This window comes from Pistacia vera, unplaced genomic scaffold (genome assembly GCF_008641045.1).
Source record: "Pistacia vera cultivar Batoury unplaced genomic scaffold, PisVer_v2 Contig360, whole genome shotgun sequence".
Lineage (NCBI taxonomy): Eukaryota > Viridiplantae > Streptophyta > Magnoliopsida > Sapindales > Anacardiaceae > Pistacia > Pistacia vera.
The window spans coordinates 219,353-241,687 of NW_022196180.1; the positions used below are offsets into that span (position 1 = coordinate 219,353).

General features: G+C 38.5%; 1 pseudogene; it reads right to left on the reverse strand.

Annotated features, from left to right (window-relative positions):
• Positions 1–454: 454 nt before the first annotated feature.
• LOC116140023 lies at positions 455–19,414 on the reverse strand (annotated as a pseudogene).
• Positions 19,415–22,335: the final 2,921 nt, after the last annotated feature.

Genomic DNA, 22,335 nt, shown 5'->3' on the forward strand with positions numbered 1-22,335 from the left:
AAGGAGACCAACGAGATTAGGGTAACCAAGAGTCTCTCTTAGAAATGGTATTTCGACTATCTTCCTTAATCCCCCTATCCAGACAATTTCCTGAATCTTTTCATTCACATGAATGAAAATGATTTACGAGTTGCACCAACCATCCTCGTGTCTCTAAAATCAGTGTGTGAGTTTGTAAAGTTCTAATCATGTTCATAACCCTTTCCCTTTGAGGGTGTTCTAGCAACTATTGCAGTCTATATATAACATTTTTCTGTAAAAATACAAAAAAAAAAAAAAACTATTTATTTATCAAATAAAGGTTGACTATATTTGATAAATAATATATATACGTGTTTATGGTTCAATAACAAAATTAGACTCATAACAATATACCAAGTATTCATTTTTATTCCTTACAGCAAAAGAAAAAGAAATAAAAATTTAGAATACTTCACGCGCCTCCACGCGCCGCCCAAAAGAGGCCACGCGCCACCACTCACTGGCGGGGTACTCCACGTGCTCACACAATTTCGGGTCGGGTCGACCCGTTCCACATTCAACCGGGTCAATCCTGACCCGAGTTTGGCCCGTTAACCTTGTTGACTTTTACGGGTCGGGTGTTGATCGGGTTTGACTGACCCGTTTGACTTTACGGGTTGGGTTTGACTCATTATCGGGTTTGACTAACCCGTTTTGTCATATGGGTCGGGTCAACTTGACCCAATTTTTATTTTGGTTATGGGTTGGGTCGGATAGGAATATATTGGGTTTGTGAATATAATTAACACAAAAACAAAATTAGCCCAGTGGTTAGGGTATTGGGCTTCAACCATGGAGACTTGTGTTCAAGTCTCACCACCCACGCCTATTTGAATTTTTTTTAAAAAAGAAGTCAAACAGGAAAAACGACATGTCATTCATCAGTTTGGATCGAAAACGACATGTCGGTTCTTGTCGTCTTCAACCTCTGTCTGGGTCTGCAACTGGGTACCCGACCCGGAAATCAACCCAGACAAAACCCGGAAATCATTTTAACTCCTTTTTTTATAATTCAAAAACCATTTTCTTCATAATTTCATAAGGAATTTAATGGTCTAATTATCATTACCAAAATGACAAATTTTTACGTACAAAATTTGAAAAATTCAGAACTGCATTTGACAAACCAATAACATGCTTCAACATTAACAGTATGAATTTAAAACAATATGAACCACGGCTCTGATACCAATGTTGGAAATAACATAGAATAACATATATTCTAATATAATCCCAAGATCATAGTCACCATTGCAATCACATTTGTATATAAATGAACTACAATGAATTAACACAGCATAAATACCTCTTTTCCTTATCTTTGAAGCAATAAAGTTAATCTGGAAGAAAACCACGAAGTGAATTTCTCTTTTCCAAATTCTAGAGAGAGAGAGCGTCTTTTCCTTTGCGTTTTTTGTGTGTTGTAGTGAGTCACCTTTTCTAAAAGAAAAAACCTTCCTTTTATATGGGAATGGTTAGTGAGAAACTGCCTTTGGTAGTTTCCACTTCTCAGACCCCTTCATCATGGGTGTATTTATCCAATAATACTCCAAGTGATCATTATTTAAAATCAAAAAAGAAAACATGGAATGCTTCATTTGGAGAAATAGATTCACTATTAAAGAACTGACAAGTTCTTCCTATGTTTTTCTTTTTTATAAGTTAAGAAAAGATAACTCTATCATTACATGTTAATTACAATTGATATACAATCGTCACTCAATCTTTCAACGATTTTGCCTCCAATTAAAGGGCATTTAGCTAATGCTTGCCTTAGCCAATCTTCCTTTGGTCGTGCAACAAGCAGCTCATAATCCTGCATATTTGGAGGCTTAGAACTCTACTTTTGCTTCATTTTACTTATCTACTTTTCAAATCTTTCATATTCCTATCAACTATATCAACTTTTCAAATCTTTCATATTCCTATCAACTATATTCATTTAAACTTACACTAACAATCAAAACCTTGTGCGCTCCCCCCTCAATGCTAAAACAGGTTTGCTTAGTTTGAGCTTTCTCACAAAAAGAACTTCAACTAAGGCCATTTTTAAGGAAGAAATTGTGGTAATGAAAGTAGATATAAACATTTTGACCAGACAAAATGTACCTGTATGATAGCTTGAGCACAAAGCTTTCCTGACAACACTACACCTTCCATCGAAGCCAGATACTCCTGTTTTGTGTAATCCCTAGCTAAATAGAATCCCTCTATTGGAGATCTTTGCGGGGACAAGTTTCACAATTTGGGACAGTCTTGTACACAGACCTGAAATAATAAGTTAGGCTTTGAAATGGACAAATCAAATGAAGTACAAGAATGGAAATCGTCGATGTAGTTATTGACAATCTTTATGACACTACATGCAGAAGCATTAGCTAAAGGTTAAACAATATATAGTGGTGATAAGTACTAGGCAGGATTGACAAATTTTGAAGTAAATTAAAAAATCAAATTAGACTACTATCTGTTGTCCAGCACTAGATGACCATTAACCGCTTCTGTCATGGCATAAACAATATGCAAGAGATCGTTCACTTTTTATCTTAACTGTCTTAAATGTCTTACAAATGTAATCAATTTCACCCCTTATAAGCATCAAGAACTCATCATTCCCAGGCACTGAGGGATGTACAACCACCCTACCAGGTACCAAAGACTGTCTTTGCTAGCAAGACCCTCAAAAGTTTCTTTTGCACATCACCTACACATCCAACTGGGTTTAATTAATACTATCTACTATGAGCCAAACTATGTTCGATAATGTTTACTTTGAATCCCAACATCATTCTGCAGTCAAGATCCACAAGGCTTTGTTTTTGGATTTTATTACCCAAAACATGTCTAGCATATGCAAGCAACTTCCTTAAAAATCAAAAACTTCTCTTCCTAGCTGATTTATGATGTCATAATCAAGCCCTCTTGCAATCCAAGCATCCTTGCTTGTAATACCCTTAGAGAAACTTGTTCACACCACCGACGCTTTGATCAGGATTGGCCTTAATGCCATCTATCATACTCACAATTTACAAGACAGTCTACTTTTAATCTCAAGAGTTATTTCGCACTAAAAGAACTGTGCAGTTTGTTTTTGGGCTTTTATAACCCAACGTGTGTTTTAAATATGTAAGTAACTTCATCCCTTCTTAACATCAAATACTTCACAAGTAATGTGGGATGTCACAATCACCCAATCAGAAATTCTCTTTCCCAATCCATGCGGATGTCACAAATTCAAGTGATATTGAAGATAATTTGTTGCATCAACAAAAACTTACTATGTTAAATAAATCTAGGAATTGGAACCTTTGAAATTTACGGAAAGGTTTAAAAGGTTGGCCATCTAACCTTGGTGTTTTTACAACATGGTACGTCACAATTTTTTCTTTGCTTTGATCAGCAAAATTTTCGTCAGGAAAGAGTTTAGCAAGCTCCTTCATTGTCGCATCAATTATTTCTAAGTCGCTGCGTGAGATCCATTCTTCAGCAGGGGCAAAAACTAACTCTAGCATGGACTGGTTAGGGTTGTAATATTCCTACATAAAACAAGGAATCATGAATTAACCAATTCATGCATAATCAAAGAAAGACGAAGTTAATGCAGTTGGTTTGTACTTTGAATAAGAAAAACTGGGTAAAAAGATAGACATTGACTTATATATTGTCCAACGTATTTAAACAGAGAAGAGCATACAATTAACTATCAACATCAATTTTTTCCTAAATATTTAAATATAACAAAGTAGTTCCTTCATGTGGTGCCTCACCATCACAGCTACCCATGCCTGCAATATGTTAAGCAAAAGCTGATCATTACCAGGTCAGAATCTAAAAATTTATGTTATTTCCCACTAATCAAGGGTAGGGTGTAGGGTAGAAATATTGAATTTAAAGGTACGGGCAAACAAACAAATCCGGTGGTTCAGTATATATGCATTCAACAAGGAGAGAAAAATAGCCAACAGGTAGTCAATAAATTAGAACTTTATCTTACATGTTACAGACATGCCAACACACTCAAGAGAGGGCTTCTGTAAAAGAAGGAGACATGCAGATGAAACTCAACACACAACCAAAAAGCAATATTACTAGATACTGTAAGATAACATCAAGCAGAAGCTAAAGACAAAATCTTCTTCAGCCATGGGCAACCTAAAAGGCATTAAGATAGTCCAATTACTATTACCTTTGTAAACCAATCTGCATTGAATCACTAATGAACTATTGCACACACAGCACCATCTCTCTAAACAGAATTGAGGATTAAGCATTAACTAAGAGCAAGACCTGCTGAAGAGTAGATGATCATATGTGTTTTTCAGTTTCCTGTCAAACCTGCAGATGAAAATAATCTGTATCAGTTAATCACTGCACTCATGATTTAGCTCACTGATGACTAACTATAGAAATGAAGTTGTCAACAATTCCCAAAGATAGCCAATTATATACGATAAGAATCCAATTGACTGTTCAAAGAAGGAATGAGTATTCATTTGTCAAGGAGTTAATTAGCAGCAAATGACAATGAAATTGAAAGTAAATAAATGAAGAAAAAGAGTGATGAATTGATAATATAAAAAGAGCAATTCATATGAATTTCCCAATTTACCTAAATAATTGCATTCAACTTACCTTTCCATTTAAAGGAATTCACGGACAAAGACATTTGAACAAAGAAATTGATAGCGATGATATGGACAATGTTGGTAATATGATATTCCCATGTTACCTCAGTACTTGCATTTTTAGATAATCTTAAAGATTACAATGATTTTCACATACGCTGAAGTAGTTCTTTTCCATTTATGAAATTTCCAGGCCTCATTTGAACAAAGAAATTGATCAAAACTAGTGATCATGTACAAAAAAATGCAACTTTCCCTATGTTACACCAGTACTTTGGATTGGGAGACCATTTTAAGGATTACAAGAAAAACTCACATCTTATCAACTTATTCTTTTCCAATTATCGGAGTTCCCAGCCAAACCATTTAAACAAAGAAGTCAGTTTCAATAGACTTTCTAATTCAAATCATGCCATGAACGAGGGCTACTCATAATATTTTCAAGCAAAACAAAGAGTTCATCACACTAACCACATGTGAACATTGATAACTGGAACTCCAACCAATTTCTCAAATCTTTTGAAGTACAACATCTCTTTCCAATTTTCAGACAAAAGAAGCTTTAGGATTTCAACTGAATAAAACAAGATCTATAATCCAAATTAGTGAAACTAAATTTTATATATAAGTAAAACTATAGTTAATAGAAAATATATAGTAAACTTGGAGTGGCAAATACATAAACATCTCCCTCAATAACTTCCCCGTTAGTTAGTAAGAAATTCTTCACAGTTCCATTACTATCAAGCTCAATTTTTTGTATCTGAGAACTTAGTCAGATTTCACCACCTAGTGACTGAATGTGATTAACAATTGGTACGCAAAGTCTCCCTGGGGGACTACCATCTAAGAATGCCATCTTGGAACCATGCTTCTCCTGTTAAACATAATAAAAATATATTCTGAATCAGCCATTCTCTACAGAAGTTCGTTTATGTATATTAAGTATAAATAATTGGAAACGTATATCCAATAGTATATCAACAACAATGCTTATTCAGATTATACCTATTTTCATATACACCGATATGACCAAAACACACATAATATTCACAACAATATGTTGGTTGTTATCATGAGAAAACTAAATTAGGTCCCAATTTGACTTTATCAGATAATAAAACAAAGTAAAGAAAAGTAATTCACTTAATTTGATAAAAAACCCATAGATCATTCAACCTATGTCAATCTAAAATAGAATTAAAAGGAGATGAAAGCATTCTTTAAATAAAAAGGGAAATATTGATTTATATTCTAATTGATATCGGTCTTGTAAAATGGAAAGTAATTATTATGTAGATGGATCTTTAAAGAAGTTGAAGGTAGCAAATGAGGTACATCGTTGTGCATGTGTTTATGAAAGATTTGTCATTTCCTTTACAAAAGATAGAAAATGATTTGCATTTTATGAAACATTTTTCTAAAATTTCTTAATCAACACATTGTCTCCATGTTCTATACTTTGAAAATGAGAAATCATTTCCGCAAAATGTGACCAAATACCCCAAAACCTTTCAAACACAAAGAGAGCAGCAAAAAATGTATGAGAGTAAATTTGGTCATGGTAAACAAAATAGAAGTGATATGTTACTTGATATGTTCAGTTTTACATCCATACACTAATCCAACATTAGATTGTGATAGACCTCCCATTAAACATGTTTATCAATACAAAGGGCATAAGAAAGTGTAAAGAGTGTGAGGTGCCTTGCTGTTGGTTGTTAGGGAAATTGGTTACAGTCACGTGTGAGTGGGGAATCAAAGTTGTTAGTATAGAGAATAGGTAGTAATGAAGGTAGTATAAACAAAGGGTCAGTTTAGTGAAGATATCAATCACTATTGTGTCATTGTGGGAGGTCCCCAGCTCCTTGAATTGCTGAGATCTATCTGTTTGGTTTCTATTTGTTTGGTTGTTTCTTTTCCATTTTCTAGAAATATAATCTGGTTGAGACTCGATTGAGTGAGTATTTTCTGTTATGTTGGACTGTTTGTGTTGTTGCTTGTTATTATTGTAGGGAGTCTTAACAAGTGGTATCAGAGCTTCGTTCGGGTAATGGTTAAATCGAAGATGGAGAACAGAGTTGAAGGATTGGAAAAGGAAATGGAGAACGTAGAGAAAGAAATGGGGTCTCTAAGGGAAGAGCTAGGGAGCATTAAGGGTTACTTACTAGAGCTATGCGAGTGGATGAGGCTGAAGGACGAAAGGGATGCAAATCTAAGCCACGATAAAGAGAAGGCATCTAGCTCTGATCCTTCCAACAGTAGTGACAGTAGGGGAGTTGATAAGAACAAAGAGGTAGAGAACTCGAAGGTAAAAAAGTTGGAACTACCCATATTAAATGGGGAAGATCCTTACGGATGGACATTGAGAGCTGACCGATATTTTTCGGTAAATCAATTTGAGGAAGGAGGAAAGGTGGCAGCAGCCGCCGTGTGTATGGAAGGGCGTGCCCTGAACTAGTATCAATGGGTGGAGTCCAGAGCACCCATTGGTTCTTGGACAGAATTTAAGACTGCAATGGTGGAGAGATTCAGACCATCATTTAAAGGATCAGCTTATGAAGCTCTGGTAGCTCTGAAGCAGACTAGTACAGTGACAGAGTACAGGGAAAATTTTGAAGCTCACGCAGCTCCCTTGCGTGAGGTAGGAGAAGATATACTAATGGGGGTGTTTACAAATGGGCTAAAGGAGGAAGTCAGAGTTGAAATTCGTCTGACTCAGCCCACTTCCCTCTTTGCATTGATGGACCAGGCTCATCGTGTGGAGGAAAGGAATTGGGTCCTTGAAAAGAACAGACCGAGGTTTGTTAAAGCCCAAGGGAATAAGTGGGAATCATATACCCGGGTCACCCCAAGCCCAGAACCCGGTCGCACAAATTACTGGACCAACCCATCGCGTAATACAAAATTAGGTCAACAATTTTCCCCAAATTGATTTCACGACAGAAATTGATTAGGCGAAACGACGACGCCGAGCTTTCGCGGGGACACTTTCCGGTGAATGACCGACGCCGAAGTGTAGCAAAAATGTGAAAAAGGTCTTTGCTTCCGTTGTGACAAAAAATTCGGGACAAACCACCGCTGTCAGAGCAAATCGATCCAAATTTTGTTGGTGACCGACGACGAGGAGACAACAAACGACAAAAGCTCTCCTGAACCCATCTCAGAAATTAACGACAAAGGTAATCCATTGGCTCTGTCTATGCATTCTATTGTTGGGGTAACCACAGATAAAACCTTAAAATTAAGAGGGTTGATTGGAAGAACAGAGGTGATTATGCTAGTTTATAGTGGGGCTTCCCACAATTTTATTTCGCATGACTTGGTGCGAAAATTAGGTTTAGCAGTGGAAAAGGGAAAATCATTTGGGGTTATGGTGGGAAATGGTTTTACAGTCAAAGGGAAGGGCATTTGCAGGGGAGTACAGTTGAGGATACAGGAGATTGAATTGCGCCAGGATTACTTTTCTTTTAAGTTAGGAGGGGCCGATGTAGTGTTGGGGGTTTCTTGGCTCAGTACGCTGGGCGATGTTTGTGCGAACTGGAGGAATCTGACAATGGCCTTTCTCAGTGAAGGGAAAAGGGTGGTTTTACAAGGGGATCCGTCGTTAGTCAAGATGGTTATATCCTTAAAGGCAATGCTGAAATCCCTACAGCAAGAGGATGCGGGATATGTGATAGAGTTTTGTTCCATTGGTGTCAAGGAAGAGGAAACAGAGGAACACATGGATTCAGCAGTAGCAACAGTCATAAATAAATTTAGTCATCTGTTTGAACAGCCTACTCAGCTCCCACCCAAGAGACCCAATGACCACGTCATAGTCTTAGAAGCCAATGCCAAACCTCCTAACATTCGCCCATACAAATATTCCTATTCTCAAAAAAAATGAAATCGAAAAGTTGGTAGGTGAGATGCTGGTGGCAGGAATTTTACAACCCAGTACCAGTTTTTTTGCTAGTCCTGTGTTGTTGGTTAAGAAGAAAGACGGTAGTTGGCATTTTTGTGTGGACTATAGAGCACTAAATAACATCACAATACCCGACAAGTTCCCGATTCCCTCCATTGATGAATTGTTGGATGAACTATCAAGGGCAGCCATTTTCACGAAATTGGACCTAAAATCAGGTTACCACCAGATTAGGGTTAAAGAAGAGGATGTTCCCAAAACAGCTTTTAGGACCCACGAAGGGCATTATGAATTCCTGGTCATGCCCTTTGGATTAACCAATGCCCCCTCCACTTTTCAAGCTTTAATGAATACCATATTTAAATCGATCTTGAGGAAATTCATACTTGTGTTTTTTGACGATATCCTTATTTACAGCCTTGATTTGAAGACTCATCTGATCCACATGAGAAACCTTTCAAATCCTCAACGAGCACGAATTGGTCATAAATTTCAATAAGTGTATGTTTGCCCGTCAAAGATTGGAGTATTTGGGTCACTTAATTTCAGCAAAAGGGGTAGAGGCTGACCCACAGAAAATTGATTCAATGTTGACTTGGCCTGTCCCATGCACAATCAAAGGACTACGAGGATTTTTGGGTTTAACTGGTTACTATCGCCGTTTTGTGCAGAATTATGGTTTAATCGCGCAGCCGTTGACACAATTGCTATGAAAGGACTCATTCGCATGGGATGACCATGCACAACAGGCTTTTGAAACTCTTAAAACGGCAATGACTTCAATTCCGGTGCTGGCTGTTTCGGATTTTACTCTTCCATTTGAAGTTCATACCGACGCATCAGGACAAGGAATTGGAGCTATCCCGGTCCAGAATCAGCGGCCCGTTGCATTCATTAGCCAAGCTTTTTCCTCCCAGTCCCGACAAAAATCAGCATACGAGAGGGAGTTGATGGCAATTGTGTTTGTTGTCCACAAATGGAGCCATTACCTTAGTGGGCGCAAATTTATCATAAAATCTGACCAGTGCAACCTACAGTTTCTGACAGATCAACGTGTTAAGACACCCGAACAACAAAAGTGGATTTCCTAACTCTTAGGATTTTCCTTCGAAATCCATTACCAACCTGGAAGCTCAAATCAGGTGGCTGATGCCTTGTCTAGACGAGGAGAGAGTGCTGAGTTGGAGGCCATTTCGGTAGTCCAATTTTTAGAATTGGATGAGTTAGCAACTGAAGCACAGCAAGATCCAAAGCTCCAAGCAATCATCCAAGACTTTCTTTTTGACCCTTCCAGCTGTCCCCATTATTTTTTTCGCCGTGGCTACCTCATCTACAAAAACAGGTTGGTCTTACGCAGAAATTCGAAGTTCATTCCTAACTTTTAGATGAATTTCACAGTAGCACGGGGGGGGGGGGGGGGGGCATTCCCCTTTTTTTAGAACTTATAAGAAGCTGATGAATATCGTGTTTTGTGACGGTATTAAGAGGGATGCGCAGGATTATGTCCAACGGTGTTCCATTTGCCAATTAAATAAATATTCTACTCTTAAACCAGCAGGTCTTCTTTAGCCCTTACCCATTCCATCCCAGGTTTTTTAAGATATCAGCATGGACTTCATTGCAGGGTTGCCAAAAGCAAAAGGACAGGATACCATAATGGTTGTGGTGGATCGACTCACTAAATACGGATATTTTATTTCGTTGTGCCACCCCTACAGCACTAAGGATGTTGCTGCCATTTTTATCTCTGATACTGTGAAGCTCCACGGCTTTCCCAAGTCCATAGTTTCAAACCGCGATAGGATCTTTATTAGCCAATTTTGGAAGGAACTGTTCAAGGCTGCCGGCACTTCGCTAAAGTTCAGCTCTGCATATCATCCTCAAACCGATGGCCAGACGGAGGTTGTTAACCACTGTTTAGAAACTTACTTGCGATGTTTGTATAGTTAGCAACCAAAACAGTGGCATAAGTGGTTGTCCTAGGCAGAATATTGGTACAATACCACACATCACAGCTCCATTAAAATGACTCCCTTCAGAGCCCTATACGGAAGGGATCCACCTACTCTCCTCAAATTTATAGATTACCCTTCCTCTGTGGAAGAAGTCAACCAGCAAATGGCTGCACGAAATTCAATATTGGATGAACTAAAGCATAACTTGTCTATAGCTCAAGAACAGATGAAGGGAACAGTTGACCTACGTCGTCGGGATATTAGTTTTCAACTAGGAGACCAGGTGCATTTGAAGCTCCAACCGTATCGTTTCAAGTCCTTGGCCAAAAAACTGAACTCGGTTTTATGGTCCTTACCCCATACTAGAGAAGATTGGGCAGGTTGCTTACAAGTTAGAGCTGCCTTCTACGGCCAAAATTCATCCAATCTTTCACATCTCCCAACTTAAATGCAATCTGCACACATCGGTACCCATCCAGCCCTGCCATCCTGCCTCATTGAGGATATGGAACTCCTAGTTCAACCAGAATTGGTGTTGGCCGTTCGCACTTTATTAAATGACCCTCGAGAAGTCCTTATAAAATGGCAAGATTTGGCTCCTTTTGAAGCATCTTGGGAGGCTTATGATGTGATAAAGCTGCAATTTCCTCATTTCCACCTTGAGGACAAGGTGGTTCTTCATTGGGGGGGGGGGGGGGGGGGGGGGGGGGGGGGGGGGGTAGTATTGATAAACCTCTAACCTCCCATTAAACATGTTTATCAATAAAAAGGGCATAAGAAAGTGTAAAGAGTGTGAGGTGCCTTGCTGTTGGTTGTTAGGGAAATTGGTTACAGTTACATGTCAGTGGGGAATCAAAGTTGTTAGTATAGAGAATAGGTAGTCATGAAGGTAGTATAAATAAAGGGTCAGTTTAGTGAAGATATCAATCACTATAGTGTCATTGTGGGAGGTCCCCAGCTCCTCGAATTGCTGGGATCTATCTATTTGGTTTCCATTTGTTTGGTTGTTTCTTTTCCATTTTCCAGAAATATAATCTGGTTGAGACTCGATTGAGTGAATATTTTCTATTATCTTGGATTGTTTGTGCTGTTGCTTGTTATTATTGCAGGGAGTCTTAACAGATAGCCAGACATACTTCACCAAAGATCATTTAAATTGTTTTGATATTGATGTCAATATAAAGTTTCTAGAGGACAATCAAGAGATTAAAAAAAATTACGGAAAAAAAAAAAAGAGGATTACTGTACTTGAAGAAATCGATTTAAAGCAATCAATACACATTGCATTGACAATTCATCAGGGTTAATAAAATGTAGTGCCTCTAACATGGCAGTAAATACCTCTGTCGTCACGCGCTTAGGTACTCCCTAAAATTTAAAAGACAAAACAATTAGTCAATCATTCAGCTTGAAATATTTGCAAAGTTTATGCCAAATGAGCACAAAGCATGAAAATTTTAACTTTGAAGATAGAGAATATAGAACTCAACTTGACCTAATATACATGTTAACCTGCTAAATTTGCAGTTTGCACTAGCATTCAATAAATTTAACATGAACGATACAGAATAACCAACTCAACTCAGAAGCTGATTTATATGTAAACCTAGGTTGGATTGGTTATAAAAAGTACTAGTGAATTTACATGTTAACCTGCTAAATTTGCAATTTGCACTAGCATTCAATAAATTTAACATGAACGATACAGAATAACCAACTCAACTCAGAAGCTGATTTATATATAAACCTAGGTTGGACTGGTTATAAAAAGTACTAGTGAATTAATTCCCAAACATTAAAAAAGAAAAAAGGTAGTGGAACCAAAAACAATATTTGTGTTCAAACACATTCCTCATGGCTTTAATCTACAGTACGAGGTAAAACATCCAGGTCAAATAGAAACTTATACCATGTTGTAGACTCAAAAAATCCCAAAAGTCTAGATGTAATAGGTAGGGCACCCAACAATATAAATAAAGTTTTAACAACTTTCAAAAGCAAACACAATCAATAAAGTTTTCTACGGGAAAATTATTCCATGAATTTAGACTATATTTTGGAGGTACCATTTTATTTTTATTTTTTATTGCAACACCAGTATACTGAAAAAGAGAACAAAGATACAGAGGTGGACTAGATGTTGATAGGAAACTAGACATTTCAGGAGGTTCAAAGGAGGGCAGCAAGGTGTACGTGAGGAAGAATAAAAGTGGATTAGAAGGCCACATGGGAGCAGCTTAAAAAGGAATATTTAGACTTGGCACCGGATTAGCAAAGGAGTTTGTTAGGCCTACAGACTAGTAGAATAGGTTTGTTAAGATAATTGGGTATAAGAAGGTTACGAAAGATGTCCAAGGTATGGGATTATTCACAAAGTTGTATTGGGAGGGTCCTAGCTCCTCGAAGTGCTAGAGTTATCTTTTCTTTTCATTTTCTGGATTCTGGTCTTCTTCATTTTCCATTAAAGTTCTCAGTATTGGAACATTCAGTTCTGCAGATTATTAATACAAATATCAGAGCATTATTCAGTGTTTACTCTTGTTCTTTGTGTGAGTTGAGTGGGTTGAGGGTGAATCAATCAGGTTCCTATCATTGGTATCAGAGCCAAGGAATCCTTATGGTCAATACGAGGATGGAGGCCAGGATTGAGGGATTGGAAAAATATGTAGGAATTGTTAAAGAGGACCTGGGCAGTATCAAGGGGTATCTCATGGAATTCAAAGAATGGATGCGATTGAGGGATGAGAAAGAGAAGAGTGGTGATCAAGGGAAAGATAAGGGAGAAACATCAGGAAACCAGATGACTAATGAAGAAGGAAGCCCAGTACAATCGAAAAACACCGGAGGAGTAGAGCGATTCAGAAGTAGTGCGATTGATGGAGATGATCAGAAAACAAGGAAGATGGACTTACCTGTGTTCAATGGTGAAGGAAGACCCGGATGGATGGACTTTCCGAGCCGAACGGTATTTCAACATCCACAAGATTTTCGAGGCTGAGAAGATGGATTCAGCGGCGGTGTGCATGGAGGGAAGGGCCCTCAATTGGTTCTAATAGACTGATTCAAGAGCTCCGTTTCCAAATTGGGAACGTTAAAAACGCATTAATCGAACGATTTCGGCCATCCAATAAGGGCTCTGCTTTTGAGTCATTGGTGGCGTTGAAACAAACTGGAACTGTAACAGAATACCGTGAGCAGTTTGAGTTGTTTGCTGCACCGATGAATGAGGTAGGAGAAGAATTATTGATGGGCACATTCACTAATAGACTAAAAGAGGAGATTAAGGCGGATTTGAGAATTGCTAGGCCCACCTCACTTTTTGAATTAATGAACCAGGCCCACAGGATAGAGGAAAGAAATTGGATCCTAGACAAGTCTAAATTTAAACCAAACCGAGCCCAATGGAATTTTAAAGCTGAAGCAAATCAGTGGAATTTTAAAATTGAACCAAACAAAGTTGACCAACAATACACACGGGTTACACCCAGCCTAGAATCACTTAGAATCAGCTGGGGCTCTAACTACACAAAAAGTGCAGATCGCACCAATGGAGTACAACTGTGATCTGAAAAGGGAGAGAGACCACCAGAATATTCACCAACAAACCTTCGAGAGGGTAATTTTCGACGGCTGACAGACGCTGAAATGCAGTATAAAAGAGAGAGGGGGTTGTGTTTCAAGTGCGATGAGAAGTTTGGCCCCAATCATCGTTGTCGGAATAAAACACTGCAGATTTTGTATGTCACAGCTGATGAAGAGTCTGAGGAGGAAGAAACCATTCTAAAACCCGAGGATGAGACCCATACTGAAGCTACTCCTATTGCCCTATCTATGAGTTCCATTGTGGGTATACCTTCAACAAACATGCTGAAGCTTCGTGGGCAGATTAAAAGGGAGAGAGTCATAGTGTTGGTTAACAGCGGGGCCTCCCATAACTTCATCCCTGAAGACCTGGTCAATAAGTTGCAACTGGGTAGGGATGATACTAAGACTTTTGGTGTCATGGTAGGGAATGGGTATATAGTAAGGAGTACTGGGGTTTGTAGAGAAGTGGACCTAGAAATTCATGGCATCACAGTTTGTCAAGATTTTTTTCCGTTTGAGTTAGGAGGAGCGGATGTCGTTTTGGGAATATCCTGGCTGAGTTCTTTGGGTGATGTGTGTTCTAATTGGAAGAGCTTAACAATGAAGTTTGAAGTTCATGGAAAATCAGGGACCCTACAGGGAGATCCTTCCTTAGTGAAAAGAGTGGTTTCGTTAAAAGCAATGCTCAAGTCACTACACCAACAGGGGGAGGGATATGTTATTGAGTTCTGTTCTATTACTCATCCAGATAGTGTTTCAGCCCCAAGTTTGCATCTGAAAGTGGAGGTTGTTCTGATCGAATTTTCTAGTCTCTTTGATCAACCAGGAACTCTTCCCCCCCATCGTAAAAGAGATCATGCCATCACTCTCCGACAAGGGGCTCAACCCCCCAACATTAGGCCTTATCGATACCCGTTTTTTCAAAAAAAAAAAAAAAATGAGATTGAGAAATTGGTGAGTGAGATGCTAGCAACGGGTATTATCCAACCTAGCATAAGTCCCTTTTCGAGCCCCGTTTTACTAGTAAAAAAGAAGGATGGAAGTTGGCGATTTTGCGTCGACTATCGAGCTTTGAATGATCTCATCATTCCCGATAAATTTCTGATACCCACCATCGACGAGTTATTGGATGAGTTAGGGGGCGCATCCATATTTTCAAAACTCGACCTTAAATCGGGCTACGACCAGATTCGGGTTCGAGATGAGGATATCCCAAAGATTGCTTTCCGAACCCATGAAGGCCATTATGAGTTTTTAGTTATGTTATTCGACCTGACTAATGCTCCTTCCACATTCCAAGCATTGACTAACGCTCCTTCCACATTCCAAGCATTGATGAATGACATCTTCAAGCCATTCTTCCGCAAGTTCATTCTTGTTTTTTTTTTTTTTTTGATGAAATTCTCATATATAGCGCTGATTTGTTTACTCACTTTCTGAATTTGAGACAGGCTTTCCAGACATTGCAGGAGCACCAACTGGTCCTTAATAAAAATAAATGTGTATTTGCTCAGGAGAAATTGGAGTATTTGGGCCATTTAATCTCAGCGAATGGGGTGGAGGCAGATTCGACAAAGATTGAATGCATGTTATCTTGGCCAACCCCTCCTACCTTAAAGAGCTTATGGGGATTCTTGGGGCTCACAGGGTACTACAGAAGATTTGTTCGGAATTATGGACAAATAGCCCACCCACTAACCCAATTGCTTAAGAAAGATTCCTTTCGTTGGGGTGAGGAAGCACAAAAGGCCTTTGATACTCTCAAGCACGCTATGGTGACTGTTCCGATGTTGATCATTCCTGATTTTTCACTGCCCTTTGAGGTTCACACTGACGCGTCAGGATCAGGAATAGGCGCTATACTAGTACAAAGAGGCTGCCCAATAGCTTTTCTTAGCAAGGCTTTCTCCTACTCATCTCGACAAAAGTCAGTTTATGAGCTTGAGCTCATGGTGATTGTTTTCGCCGTCCGCAAATGGAGCCATTACTTGCTTGGTCAAAAGTTCATTATCAAGACGGACCAGTGCAGCCTCAAGTTCCTGATGGACCAATGACCTCTAACTCCTGAGCAGCACAAATGGATTTCCAAATTGTTAGGATTCTCCTTCGAGATCCAGTACCAACCTGGCAGCTCCAATAAAGTTGTCGATGCCTTGTCCCGCCAGGAATCAGTTTTGTCCATGCATGCTTTATCAATAGCACACTTCGGTGAGTATGAAGATTTGGCTGCTGAGGCCTTCCAAGATCCAAAACTCAAGTTAGTTGTGCAAGATTTGCTACTTCATGCGTCATCTCGACCAAATTACACTCTTCGTAATGGCTGCCTCCTCTACAAGGGCAGGTTAGTACTTCCCAGGACATCTAAGTTTATTCCCTGGTTGCTCCATGAGTTACATGACACTCCAAGTGGCGGGCACTCTGGTTTTTATCGAACTTACAAAAGAATTACTAGCATACTATTCTGGGAAGGCATTAAACGTGATGTTCAAAAGTTTGTCCTGGCTTGTGGCATCTGTCAACGGAACAAGCATCAGGCCTTAAAACCTGCCAGCCTTTTGTAGCCACTTCCCATTCCTAATTTAGCATTTGATGATGTTTCTATGGATTTTATCGGGGGACTCCCTAAGGCTTGTGGGTATGACACTATATTGGTCGTTGTTGATAGGTTGACTAAATATAGTCACTTTCTTTTGTTATGCCACCCTTATGATGCTAAGTAGGTTGCGACCCTTTTCATCAACGAGATAGTACGTCTTCATGGGTTTCCCAAATCCATCGTTTCGGATAGAGATCGGGTATTTATGAGTCATTTTTGGACTGAATTATTTCGATTGGCAGGGACTATCCTTAAGTTTAGTTCGGCATATCACCCCCAAACAGATGGACAAACAGAGGTGGTTAACCGTTGTGTGGAAACTTATCTTCGTTGTTTCACCTCCTCCAAACCTAAGCACTAGCCTAAATGGCTCTCTTGGGCTGAGTTCTGGTTTAACACCTCTTACCACAACGCTACCAAAATGACTCCGTTCAAGGCTCTTTATGGACGGGACCCCCCACTTTTCCTGAAATTCACTGAAATTAAATCTGCTGTGGAGGATATTAACCAGCAAATGGTCGAACGCAATGCTTTTTTGGAGGATCTTAAAGACAACCTACATGCGGCGCAAACTCGCATAGTCGCATGAAAACTACAACCAATGCCCACCGTAGGGACGTAGTTTTCCACCCTGGTGATCTTGTCTACCTCAAGCTACAACCATATAAATTCAAGTCTTTATCCAAGAAATTCAATGAGAAGCTGAGCCCCCGTTTCTATGGTCCCTTTGCAGTTGTGGAACGGATAGGGGAAGTTGCTTATAAATTAGATCTCCCTCCTACAGCCAAAATCCATCCAGTTTTCCATGTGTCTCAACTCAAGCAGAGTTTGCACTCAGCAGTCCCTATCCAACCTCTCCCGGCCTTCTTGACTGAGGACTTAGAGTTAATGGTCCATCTTGCTTCAGTTTTGGACATTCGGACTCTTTTGGATGGCTCTAGGGAGGTCCTAATTCAGTGGAGGATCTTCCTTCTTTTGAAGCTACGTGGGAGCAATATGATGTCATTGCTAATCAGTATCCTAGCTTTCACCTTGAGGACAAGGTGGCTCTCCTAGGGAGGGGTATTGATAGGAAACCAAACATTCCAGGAGGTTCAGAGGAGGGCAGCAAGGGAATTACACAGCCTAGCAGCAAGGTGTACATGAGGAAGAATAAAAGTGGATTAGAAGGCCACATAGGAGCTGCTTAAAAAGGAATATTTAGACGCGGCACCAGATTAGCAAAGGAGTTTGTTAGGCCTACAGACTAGTAGAATAAGTTTGTTAAGATAATTAGGTATAAGAAGGTTACGAAAGATGTACAGGGTATGGGATTATTCACAAAGTTGTATTGGGAGGGTCCTGGCTCCTCGAAGTGCTAGAGTTATCTTTTCTTTCAATTTTCTGCATTCTGTTCTTCTTCATTTTCCATTAAAGTTCTCAGTACTGGAACATTCAGTTCTGTAGATTATTAATACAAATATCAGAGCATTATTCAGTGTTTACTTTTGTTCTTTGTGTGAGTTGAGTGGGTTGAGGGTGAATCAATCAGGTTCCTATCAGATATCCACTGCAAGAGAGTTAGATCTTCACAATAACTCAAAATCTTGTGTAAACTGTGCAATATAAACATCAAAAAGAGACAGAATTCAGCAACTAACAAAGCCACAAAATTTTGGAGTACTTCAAATTCTTTACTTATACTCTTCCAAGAATAAAGTTTCCCAATTTCTGTCCGTTTCTAGCATTCTGGAAGTTTGTGCGGCTTCTTTCAGATGGTTGAAATTTGAGGCTTGCATCAACTCTCATGAGTGACTTCACTAACACTAGTACACAAGCCTCAACTAACAACACCTAGGACCTCTTTGTCGGTAAGATAAATTCTTCTTTAGTCAAAGACAAAGCAATGCTTAAGTTTGTAGATACAATCACACAGACACATTGCGCATACATACACATTTATGTCATACTTGGTCAGCTGTTCAAAAAGTGAAATATGAGGGCCATGGCTACAAACTAACGTTAATTATCTTGCAATTTCACAAGCAAACAAAGATAATATTTTTAAGTGTCTAACAGGTATCATATGCCACAATTAAAGTTCCTAAAAGACTAATCCACTAACAAGCAGAATTGTCAAGTGTCTAAAACTTTTAACGATCAAAACATCAGGTAAGATCTAAGATACCAAATATTCTCTTAGCTAAAGCTTCAATGATGAGGCATGCAATGAGTCATATGCTAACCAAGCGAAACGTGTTACCTACTCATGTATGCACTGTGCACATAATATTGGCAATCAAAATTACCACTGCACCTGGTTTATCATCCACTCCTTAGCAGTTAAACCATCTTGGGCTTCAACATTAGCTTGCCCACCAAGAATTGCAGGAAGGAGTCCAATCGCAAACTTGACTTGTGGAAATTTGGAGAAATTTAAATTTTGAAAAAAAAAAAAAATTATAAATGACATTAACAAACAAAAGTTAGCATTGAAGTTTTACAACTACAAAGGTAAGTGATGAACCCTTCAATTCAGCATTCTTCTTTCTCTCATTCATGAGATTTGGTAGGCTTTATTGCGCAGATTATTCTTCATTTCCTTGTTTAATGAGAAGGTTTAACTTGCAAATCTCTGTTCATAAGTTAAACTTCTAGTTCACCTTTACTAATAACATTTTAATGAATTAGTAACATGTTTTGTTTCTTATAATACATATATTGATTACGGGGCCACTATGTCATAGACATGGTAGGAAGAATTGAACTTGTGTTCAAATATTTATCAGGTAAAAATCAAAGGGCAAGGGTAGGAATAAGCAAGTGGTTACAGATTAGAATAATTAGTATATAGAGAAGAGAGTGTGAGGTAAGTCTTTTTATCAAGGAATATATTTGTAGGACTGAGTGGGAGGCCCCCAGCTCCTCAAACTGCTGGGAATCTGTCTATGAATGAATTTGCTTCTTTCAAGGGAAAACCCGAGAGTAATTAATACTATCTTCATTTTCTTCATATTGTGCATATTCTCTGTTTTGGTGTTGCGTTGCGACTATGGTTGATTTGTTTTACAGGAGAGTCCCATCACATTTGAACAAAGAAATTGATCAAAACTAGTGATCATGTACAAAAAAAATGCAACTTTCCCTATGTTACACCAGTACTTTGGATTGGGAGACCATTTTAAGGATTACAAGAAAAACTCACATCTTATCAACTTATTCTTTTCCAATTATCGGAGTTCCCAACCAAACCATTTAAATAAAGAAGTCAGTTTCAATATTTCGAATCATGCCATGAACGAGGGCTACTCATAATATTTTCAAACAAAACAAAGAGTTCATCACACTAACCATATGTGAACATTGATAACTGGAACTCCAACCAATTTCTCCAATCTTTTGAAGTATAGCATCTCTTTCCAATTTTCAGGCAAAAGAAGCTTTAGGATGTCAACTGAATAAAACAAGATCTATAATCCAAATTAGTGAAACTAAATTTTATATATAAGTAAAACTATAGTTAATAGAAAATATATAGTAAACTTGGAGTGGCAAATACATAAACATCTCCCTCAATAACTTCCCCGTTAGTTAGTAAGAAACTCTTCACAGTTCCATTACTATCAAGCTCCTGTTAAACATAATAAAAATATATTCTGAATCAGCCATTCTCTACAGAAGTTCGTTTATGTATATTAAGTATAAATAATTGGAAACGTATATCCAATAGTATATCAACAACAATGCTTATTCAGATTATACCTATTTTCATATACACAAATATGACCAAAAAAGAGGATTACTGTACTTGAAGAAATCGATTTAAAGCAATCAATACACATTGCATTGACAATTCATCAGGGTTAATAAAATGTAGTGCCTCTGACATGACAGTAAATACCTCTGTCATCACGCGCTCAGGTACTCCCTAAAATTTAAAAGACAAAACAATTAGTCAATCATTCAGCTTGAAATATTTGCAAAGCTTATGCCAAATGAGCACAAAGCATGAAAATTTAACTTTGAAGATAGAGAATATAGAACTCAACTCGACCTAATATACATGTTAACCTGCTAAATTTGCAATTTGCACTAGCATTCAATAAATTTAACATGAACGATACAGAATAACCAACTCAACTCAGAAGCTGATTTATATNTTCGGATAGTCCACACAAGCTACCTGTAAAAATTAGGCCAAGTTTAGAACTTCATAATTCAATTTAACAAATCAAAATTAACCATTTAAAATTACAAACAAACTTGCAAAGGATTTTATCCATTCCTAGGAGTTGTTTTAACATGAATTTTGGTGGCCTTACCCATCAATTCACTCCCATGAAACGCCATTAAAGCACTTGCAGAAGCACTTCCACACAAGGTGACGCTCATTTCTTTGTTAGTGAAAGAATCTGAATTTGTTGGTGGAAGCTGATAGAAGTTAAGTTGTTATTGTGATAAGCATAATATAAATATAAGGCGTGGTGATAAAATGAGATTGTCGTGGCGTTGGCGGTTTGCTTAAATTTGGAAATGGGAACATTCAACTTAATTCACCACGGTTTTGGTTATGGAGCCAAACATGCCCAATTTTAAGCTTCTTAGCAACTTAACTTTAGACCGCACCTAGATAGTTTAAGCAAGGTTCTGAAACCTGACTTAGAGTGTCACCTGGCCAAGGGGCTGGGTCTCGGGTTGCTAGGTCTGACCGGTTAAACTGGTAGTCTGACCGGTCAAATGATCCAACAAGTTTGAATCCTTGTAAACAAACCCCTAAAAAATACGCAACGGTTTCTATAGATTTGAAATCTAGCAAATAAATCCTACGATCTGACCCTAAATTGATTTTTCCAAGCAAATTACGATTGATTCTGATAGCCAAAATTTAATTCGAGGCCACCACCTAAACCACTGTCCTCTACTCTACAAAACTCCTCTAACTCTAGAACTTCGTTGGCCCCCGTTCCCCCGACATGACTCTCTAACACCGTCATGATTGGGTTGATTTCTCCAACCAAATTTTGGCTAATTTCTAAGTCCAAAATTAAACCCAACACCACCACCTGAACCACCAGTTTCCACTCTACAAAACTCATCTAACCTCAGCACTTGGTAGCACCAATTTGACGACCGTGACTAGCGTATTGGTTGATTTTTTCAGCCAAATTCTGTCGGACTCTAGTGTCCAAAATTCAATCTAACACTACCCCTTGAACCACTGACCTCCATTCTACAAAACCCTTCTAACCCCGACACTTGGTAGCCCTTTGTTCGCCGACAATTAGATTAGAGATTTTGTGAATAGTTAAAAATGGTAACCCGAACCAAAGAAGGCGCGGGTCACCAATTGGACCGATCCGTCCAAAAGGTCCAGTCTGGTTTTCAAAACACTTGCTAATTGGGTTTTCTTAACCCACCATTACCAGCTAACCCAAACATCAATTCAGCTTCACCAATGAAGTAAGATTGTAATAAAAGCCTAATAAAGGGTCGGTTTGATATGACTTATTCGTATAGAACTTATAGAAAAGTAGTTTATTAGAGTACAGTTTATGAAAATATAGTATTTATGAAAAAGTTCTTAATTGTTTGGTTAGGAAAATAGAAAAAAGATTTATTGTATTAATTTACCAAAAAAGACTCTAACTACCAGAATAAATAAAAGTC